The sequence below is a fragment of the Danio aesculapii genome, chromosome 14 (genome assembly GCF_903798145.1).
Source record: "Danio aesculapii chromosome 14, fDanAes4.1, whole genome shotgun sequence".
Classification (NCBI taxonomy): domain Eukaryota; kingdom Metazoa; phylum Chordata; class Actinopteri; order Cypriniformes; family Danionidae; genus Danio; species Danio aesculapii.
This window is the reverse complement of record NC_079448.1, coordinates 47,714,990-47,724,908: the sequence shown is the minus strand read 5'-3', so window position 1 is coordinate 47,724,908 and position 9,919 is coordinate 47,714,990.

Sequence of the window (9,919 nt, the reverse complement as noted above, 5' to 3'; positions counted from 1 at the left end):
GTCAGTTAAGTTAACTAACAAAACCACTAGTGACCATTTAAATGACAGCAAGGAAGGGCATATTAAAGCTACAGAGACCTATTTAAAAAAAAAAAAAGCTTTCATTTTACTATGCCAGCTGTATATTCAAAATCAATTACAACTTATGATTATATATATATATAAAAAAAGAAATAAGAAGTTTCTTTTAACATTCCGTATGTCTGTTACAACTTGATTATGATGGCAAACATTAAAAGAACTTGTTTCCTTTTAATATACCAGCCATAACAAATGTTACAAGTTTATTATGGTAGTAAACCTTTAATAAAAAGTTTATTTATTTTTAATATGCCAGCTATGATGTAAATCTGTTACAACTTTATTATGAATCCAAATCAGTTTTATTAAAACAAATAAAGCAGGTTTATTATTAAAAAAAATCATGATTTTTAAAAACCACAGCAAAGAGATTAGATTAACCAATCTACAAGACTAGATTTTCCTCAAATCTGAAAGAACAGTCTACAACTGCCGATGAGAGCGAGGATGAACACAGTCAGGACCACAGTAGATTTTCTTAAACAATTTTGTTTTATTATTGAATTTACAATTTAAGTTCTCTTTTTAGTCTGCATACACGTAAGGTATAGTGAGGGCAAACCATCATTGCTATGCTGTAAATCTCATTTCATTAAAAAAAAAAAAAAAATTATTAATTTTTTTTACAGTTTATCTACAGTAATAAGAACAAATATCTACAATCAAAGGCTACAGTAGATTATTTTGCTTGTAAACTATTACAGAACAATAACCACTCGAATAGCAAAAACAACTACAGGAGATTAAAAAAAAAAAAAAAAAAAAACTTTCTCTAACCCATAACGTCATCCTAGCAGAAAACTTAGCAGCTCATATGATAGTAAGGATGAGGTTGTCTTTAAGTCTACAGTAGATTTTTATTTTCTTTTGGGAAAGAACCTTAATTTAGGATTTCAGTCTCTTGACTAATTATAGAAGATCAATAATTCTAAATCAAGCTTACAGTATTTTTTTTTTTTGTTTGTTTTTTGAAAACTACAATAGAACAGTTTACGTTAATGAGGATGCAGTATTTACATTTTTATTTATTTGTTTATCTGCAAACTTTATCCAAGAAATCAAGAACAGCTTCTGATAGCCAGAGTGACCTTTTTAAGAGATTTATTTTAATTTTATTTTTTGCATACCATGACAGAACAATCACCAACGCTTAAAGCCAAAAAAAAAAGCCAGACAATCAGACTTAAAGTCTTTTTTTTTTTAATTGTACTTTTTGAAGAAAAAAAAAAAAAGCCTGCTCTTGTTGCCTATTAGGAAGAAATTACTGAAGTGAGTTCTTAGTTTGGAAGAAAACAATTATAGATGCTGCCTCTTTTTATTTTATTTTTTTTATTTATTTATTTTTTTTAACTATTTCAAGAGTAAATTCGTGAGCCTAGAACAACCAATCTACAATGACGGATTTTTTATTTTTTATCTGAACCACCTAATTGATTGCTGTATGGACTGAGTCATTTTGAGTAACAGCAGTGAAATGGAAGCGTAGGTTGTTTTCATGATCCAAAGATATCAGCAGAAGATGGACGTGCAGAGGACAGGAGAAATGGACTGAGTTTATCCAGTAACAACATAGCTCTTAGATGACGTCGGATGGAAGAAAAGATCTACAGCAGGGACCAGGGAGAATCAGGACAAGAAAAGATCTACAGCAGGGGCCAGGACCAGGGAGAATCAGGACAAGATGGCGAGCCAGGCAGAACCAGGGGAGGATCAGAGGGCACAGATCAGGGTGAAAAGCAGCAGTATCCAGAAGGGGGAGCCGGGTCTACAAGGCAGAGTAGCTTCAGATCCACGTTGACCACCAGGGGGAGCTCAGCTGGTCTAGATCAGAGCAAGCCAAAGATGGGTGTCCCAAGAGCAGCAGGAGAAAGAAAGAGGGCTCACAAGCAGAGGGTATCAGGGGTCGTTGCCATAGCACAGTCATGAGGAGGGCATTTGGTTTGTATGGGTAGAGGTATTCTGTGTAATTAAGTCATAATTACAGTAGTTTGTATTCAAGAACCTTTTGCTCGCGAAGTTCTGTTCTTTCCTTTTCAGGCGTGGTGAGTGACAAAGTTTGCAAATCCGATATGGCATCTGTCCCGTTGTTGGCCAAGTCTGATGAATGTCGTTAGTGTGCTGCGGAGACGATCGTCCTTAATCGACCACGCCTCCGCTGAGATTTGGCTGTAGGCCAGTGGAAAAGTCGTCCCCCATATCCGCTTAAATCCATTAGGTCTGTCCTGAGAAGCAATCCACGTTCAAAGGGTTTTTCGGAGTTGAAGTTCGACTGCGTCCCTACATGACACCACTACCTCTACTGCAACACCCGCTGCGTCAATCCAACATATGATGCCAGGGCAGCCGCATATTGCCTGCCGGTAAAATTTTGAGTTCATGCATGAATTTCATATTGTAATTTAGAGCAAAAGCTCTGTATATTTATAAAAAAAAAAGAGAGAGAGAAAAAAAAACATACAATACGTTTTTGCAAAAGTAAATGCGTTATTGTAAAATTATTAAAATGCAGATGTTGCAAATGCACTTTCTGAGTAGTTATGTAATGTAATGTTATTGCACAGTGTTTTTTGGGGTTGGGGAGGGGCAAATTCGTTTCTCGAGTTCTCTTTCCCACAGGCCCTGTTCACATTAGAGGCGATAAAACCAAAAAGGGATTCCAGGATGTTGCGTGGACCCTTTTAGAGTCAGTTTGACTTCCCTATAAAGAATTCTTTTAAAGCTTCAAGGAAAGCCTCTGATTTGGGAAGGTACCCCATTGGATTTGTTTAAAGTCTTGTTTGGAATCATGAACTATACATATACTTTTATCAATATTTTCCAGTGTTACATGTTGGGAATTGCAACGGGGTGGGAGGGGGTGTGGGTTGTTAACCCAAATCTTTTCCTAGACTTTGCAGCTTGTGAAAGCAGATTTATTAAGGGTGGCAATGGCTTGAATAGCGCAGTATGGGGAAGGAACCACCAGTGTCTGCCAGTGGATGCGTGGCCCTGTTTCAAGCCTTCCATGGCAGCTAGACCAACGTTTACGTGGGTAACGCGGCATGGGATCAAACGCTTTTCATTTTATTTAACACATCATTATGGCCATTTCTCTCATTATTGAATTGGTGTATGGATATTGGTTGTGTGTATGGATATTGTTTATGGGGTTTGTAGATCTGGGGGGTATTGCTTAATTTTGACTCTTACAGATTGAAACAAACCCTTAAAGAACAAAGCTGGTGGTCCAACCAATATCTGCTCCACTTCCCCCCCACTTGAGCAAAGCTTCACTAGAGGTCCAGATGCTTTTAACATTTTCTAATGGCAAGTAATTGTGGATATTCATGTAAATGGCATTCATTTGCTTTTGTCTGTCGTTGTATTGTACTTGAATACAATTTGATGGCTAAGTGTAAGCAGTAACTGTATTGGTTGCTTATTTGTCTTTTTAATTTGTGTATTTTGAAAAGCGGGGATGTGTGTAGGCTTTCTTTTCCTCCCCCTCTGCATTTTTCAGTGTGCAGTGTCCCTGAATGCTTTCAACCGAAGATGTCATCCTAACATTGTTTGTAAAGATTTGCTTTCGCATCAAGCAACTTCAGCCTCTTTTCGGTCACGTAAGGTCACTAAGCAAGCCCATTTGTTTCTAACCTTTTCCATTTTTAATAGTCTGTTACAACTGTAAAACGTGTGGTCGCACACTTATTACAAATTAGCTTTGTAATTTGTATGTAAGTGTACATTCTGTAACTGTTCCCATTTCAGTTAATAAATGCATAGCCTGTTGTGATTGAAATTTTGGTATGCATTTTTGTTTCTTGGGGGAATGTGTGGGGCTTTCTTGGGTGTTTCTTTATGCTTTTTCAGGTATGAGTGTAAAGCTTGGCGCTTTTTGTAGAGCTTGGATGCCAGGGCTTGATGTCAACTCTGTGCAAGGTGGAGAGGCAGATCAGTCCAGTCCTACAGCAGTGTGCGAAGGAGGAAAGGCAAATTATATATACAAATCTAAATTTAAGGATATACCATAAATTTGTAGTCTCTTAGGCTTTAAGCCTGCGTTTGATATCTGAAATTTGCAGATTTTATGTTTTTACCTGAACATTGGGAAATTTTGTAAGGGTGGGTGAAGGGGTCTTTTGCTTTTTGCCATTTTTGGTCTTGCAGAATCTTACAAAAGCCTTGTGGAGATTGGCACCTATCAGAAGAAGTAATGACCTGAAATCAACCGGTTCCACTGAACGCCCCATCAGGCCGAACAGTTCGTTGTGCTACTATAGTTTTGTAACTTCTTAAATTCTCTTTAACCGCCCAGCCACTTCTCTGCGCAACTGTGCAGGGTGACAAGTGCTTTACAAATGTATAGCAGCAGTCAATTTCAGCTGTCGCACAACTGTGCTTCAGACTCCAAATTCAGAGTGGCTGGGAATGGCTGTGCAACTGTGCAGCTTTATTTGGCATTGGCTCAACAGCCGTACGTAAACTGGAAAAGATGTGTTTGGGGTGGGAAGGGATCTGCACTTTTCTCTCTCTTCTGCAGAAATCTCATCAGCCAGCTGTGTGGTGAAAGTTACATGATGTCGCCCTGTGGAGTCTGTAGTTACCAGGTGTCTGAATCTTTTTAACTTGATGGTAGAATCCTCATGCAACAACTTCAGTAACATCAATCACCTATGCTTCAGAAGCTACACTACCTTTATGCTTCATGCACTTTAAGTTTTATCTTTTACATCTTAACTCCTCAGTTGAGTCACAGTTAGTATTGCAATCGGTGTGTGGTGGAAGTGTTTGTGTGTAGAAGCTCTTTGTTTCAGATTACCCGTCTGTCCCCCTGCCTTATCGACTGCATCCGAATGCAAGGCTGTCTGTGAGCAGTTGTCCCCGGTGAATGTCGTCTTCACTTGAATGAATGGCCAATCGAATCCCCCCTTCTGTACGCTTGAGAGCTTTGTCCAAACCCTGGAAGCCCTTCGCCGAAGTCCTTCTGTGTGTCTGCGCGTCTTTTTTTTTTTTTTTTTTCTGTTTATCTCCCACCTCCCCCCTCCAATTCTTCATTTTCTTAGGTCGATTTCATTTAGGGAGCAAAATTGTCTTGTGTCCGTCTGGGAGAGCCCTAACCGCCTGATGAAACCCATCCAGTCGCTCTGATCAACCTCATACTCGTCATATTTTGCTGCTAATCGCGCATCCCTCTGCTGCTATCTGCTGAGTTAAGTACATGTAGCTGATCTTTAATCTTGTGTCTGGGTAGAAGCATTCACCTTATAAATATGCATGCACGTAACACTTAAATCAGACCATATCAGTGTGTGTGTGTTGGTCGCTTTGGGGAGGGATGGGGCAACACTTTCTCTCTTTTCAGGTACGCTGTTGTGATTCTTCTATAAATTAAGACTGAGCCATAACATGGGAATGGATGGATGTGCTTGCGTCGAAGCCGTAACCAGTATTTGCATTGGTTTTAAAGTGATTTTTTTAAAATTGTATTGGGATTGGGGAAGGGAGGGGGGTTGTGGGCTTGTAAACGTGTTGTTCTTTTCATTGCAGCTGTAGACTTGGTAAATCTTTACTCTGAAGAACTGGGTGTAAAGCGCCGCTGCCTGGAGATAAGTCTATACGTGCTCTTTGCCTCTTAAGAAATTCTGAGAATAGTTTGGGGAGTCGGGGGGGAAACCGAAAACCCCTGCGAGTATCTGTCTAGTTACAGGAATGGTGATTTTACAAAGGAAGCTATTTTGTTCTGGCCGTGTTGGTGGAAATTCAAGACCTGGGACCGTTGTGTGGCGGTAAATGACATCTGTATCACATTTTGGTTATGAATCTTTGGGGTTGGGTGGGGTGGGGGGTGCTCTAAACCCTTTTCTGTGTTTCAGATGTTTTTTTAAACAGGATCGTGTCGCCTGAATGCGAGTGCAGCCTTGAACAAGACTTCACTAGTCAGAGATTTGATCTTCGAAGTAAAGGCGTATGAATTTACTGCTTATTGAAGACACAATTGCTACAGTAATATCAACGGTGTTTTGAAGAGTGCGACTGGGGATTTTGGGGGGGGAAACCTGCAATCTTTTGTGTAGTTTCATACTAAAGGAGAACCGTTCAAGACCAGAGATTTGTAAAGCAGCAGGTTTGAGGTTTTTCTTTTTTCCTGGGGGAACAATCTTTGGATTGTTCTTTCAGGTTTTGCTTTTTAACCTCCTAAGAAAAAAAGCAAAAGACCCTGGTGGAGGCACTCCTGATTCTCAGGACGGGGTTCAACTCCCTGCGGCGTCTTTGCTTTCTAACCTCTGCTCAATCAAATCTCTTTAATGTAACTAAATTTTTTATTTTTTTGAAATGTAAATGGACTTGTATTTAAAGTTTCGTTTAGCTGATGTAGAGCAAATGCTCCTCAAATTGATACTGATGCTATTTCATTGCCTGGAAAAGTTTTAAAAAATCAGAAATCCACAAAGTTTTGGAAAAGTCATGGAAAACAGATATCTATTTACTTGAATATAGATTGGTTGTCTTTTACTCAGGGTGTCCGCGGGGTCTTAAAGTATTAAGATAATCAATTATGAGAAAATTAAGGCCCTTAAAAGGTATTAGTCTTAATCCGGTTTTTGGAGGTCTTAAATTGTTCCAGCGTTGTCCAAAGTGTTTGACTCAAAGCATAAATTTATTTTCCTCTATTGGTTTGGGCCGCTCTCCACACCATAGAGCAGGGCTTCGTGAGGCAATTTGTTCTGGCCCTCCAAATAGTAACCAAGACATTAAAATAGATTTAGTTCAGTCAAAAACGGCTGCTTTAGCTATGACGTGATGTGCGTCTGTTCAATACAGCACGAGCTGCAGTTGAAGGCTGCGCAGAGTGCGAGTCACCTGACATTAAGCGAGTGGCATTTGGATACTTAATCGTAAAGTCTTCTCAATGCTGCGTTTGTTGCACAAAACCGCTGCAACTAAACAAAGTTATGCCACCTGTGCGCTAGTTTAAAGTTACTAGCTTGTACACCAAGGCTAATACACACGCACACTGGATTAACTATAGCAGTGGGCCATTCACATATCACATTGTTTCCGAGCACAAGTTCATTATATTGTAATAATATATGCCAATATGCGCACGCAAGCAGAACGATGCGCTCGCGCCTTCCAGACACACAAGAGTAGAAAACATCTCACGTTGTAGTGGTGAGAGTTTTGCGTGGCTTTCAGAGCAATGTAAACAAAAGAGGTGTTAGACCATTTATTATAAATTATTAAAATGATCATGTATGGACTCGGATGATAACAACAGTTCATTTAAATACCTAATATAAAGCTTAAATTTACATTTAGACGTGAAAACGGTGAAACCATGATTATTCTAAAGACTATATAATCGTACAACCAAAATCTATAATAGTTGCATCCATAATTATGCAGTTCAAAACAACATATGAATGTGTCTGATGTAGAAGAAGCTTCCTTAAGCAATACACAGATTTTGTTGTGCTTTGAAATACAACATTTGATTGCTTTAAAAAAAAAAAAAAAGCCACATTGTACTTAAGATATTAACATTTGAATGTAGAAAAATTCAACGTGGGTGTCTTAAGGAGCAAAAATACAGCATATATATGCTGCTGTGGCATCTCTCATATTGCAAGTCATATCTCTCCGGCCCCTCATTTAGGATGCTTTTCATGAACTGGCCCCCATGACAAGCTAGTTGAATAGCCCTGCAATAGTGCAAAACAGACGGCAAAATGGGGAAATGTAAGTTTGAGTACTCCTGGTTGGAGAAAGACGAGTTTAAACAGTGGCTGAAACCTGTCGCTGAAAACAACCGCGTAAATTATTTCAAGGTTTGTTTCTTCCAAGCTTATCTAAGTTCTGTTGCATGGTTGTGCTCCATTGATTTATTTAACTACAACTGTTTATTAGCTACTGTTTATTAAGTTAAAGGTTTGATACGGATTAGAACTTGAAGTGGTGATGAGGTCTTAAAATATTCTGAGAAGGTCTTTAAAGTCTTAAAAAGGTATTGAAATTACATTTAGGATTCCTGCATATACCCTGTTACTATTCTGTCCGTGGCCAATACTCTCACATGATTAGTGTGGTGTTAGCATTATGTGAATCAATTTTACATGGATATAAATATAAGCTGAAACTAAAGAGATTGTTGTGTGTTTTACGATATGCTGTAATAAATTAACATGTATTGTCTTTTTACCACCCATATGTAGATATTGTATGAAATACAAGTAAATTTTCATGACCTAAAGTCTTGGAAAAACATGGAAAAGTCATGGAATTTTTGTAAAAATGTGTATGAACCGTGCTATTAGCTTAATTTTGTAATTTCTTATAAAACCTTGTTGATTCTCTGCCTACTTGTTTTGATGTAACATTCATGTGTGACCATTTGTTAGGGTCTGTTTGATTGCCCACAAGCATTGGAAGTGACTGAAGCTTTTACTGCCATTGCCTGGGAAAAGGGTTTATTTTTAACCTGTTTCGACTCCTGTGGCCAGTGAGGTATTCTATTCGCATGAACTGTAAAGTGGCTAAATATATTATGTATGACATTTTGTATAGCAGTGTCAAATAAAACCTTTAAAAGACAAACCTTTTTTCCAACACTATTACGTCTTGGCTTTTTAAATTTTCCCCAAGTTGCCTGTATCTCCAAGCTTCCTTCAGATCATAATCATCATTCAGTATAATGCACTCATTTTCATACGTTGTCGGAATTTTACATTTAAATGCAGAATGTAATTTGTGGAAGTTAAGCCCGTGTTTTTGTAAGTCTCATGCCTATCTTAAAAAACAAAACGCTGCCATTTATGCGAAAAATCGGGTTTTATATAAACCTTCAGTCAAGTTTACCAGATTTTTCTTTTGTTGAAATATTCTATCAAAGATTTTGGTGCTATCTAGTGGTTGACTTGCAAATGAATTTGTAGCAGCTCTGTCTAGGTGCGAATGACAGCAGATAATGCTGTCCGCACACACCTGTTTGGTGTAGCCCATCCACCAATTTCCATCCAAATCCTCACTGAAGGCTGTGTTTGTATCTGAAGGTATTTACAAGCGTGTCAAAGTAAAGCAAATGGGTATAACAAATGTTTTTAGTTTGTCAATACTGGCCACCGATTTAGCATTGTAAATGTACATATTTTATGCAAAACTTTCCATCTGAAACTAAAACATTCTGGCGTTTCCTCGAGAAAAAAAACGTTACGCGCATGCGCGTCAGGACGGCAAAAAACACCCGTTCGACTAGGAAACCGATTTCAGCCAGATTGAAGTTTCAGACCTGTTGTGTTCCTGTGCACTGGGCCTCAGTGAATTACGGAAGCATCGGCAACAGCGTGTCTTTGAGGCTGCTTATATCCCGGGCACGAGGTACCTCCTTTCTTTTTGATTTAGTTTGGCTCTGTAGAGTGAAGAGGCCAGTTTTGTTTCGGCCACTACGCGCCCAAGCAACGATTCAGGCCTGCAACCGACCGGTCTAGCTTGTGTGTGTGTGTGTGTGTGTGTTCCCACAAATAATTAGTTAAAAAAAAGTGACGTTTACTGTTTATATAAGCATGGTATTTTCCTTATTTTGGCTATAAAATATTCTGTACATAGCCGATATTTATGTTGTTTACTAGATACTTTTATTTTATTTCTGAAAGTGTTGAAGGTGTTTTAATATTTCTCTAGGACAGAAGTAACAATAATTTAGATTTGAATTTTGATTTGATAAGACACATACACAACTCACATAGTTTTGTTACTTTGAGACTTTTTGATCTCATTAATGCTGTTATAAAAGTGCATAGTTTGATTTGTTTGCTGTTTCTTTACTTGCTTTCCGATTTACATATTTGTCTTGTCGTATTTC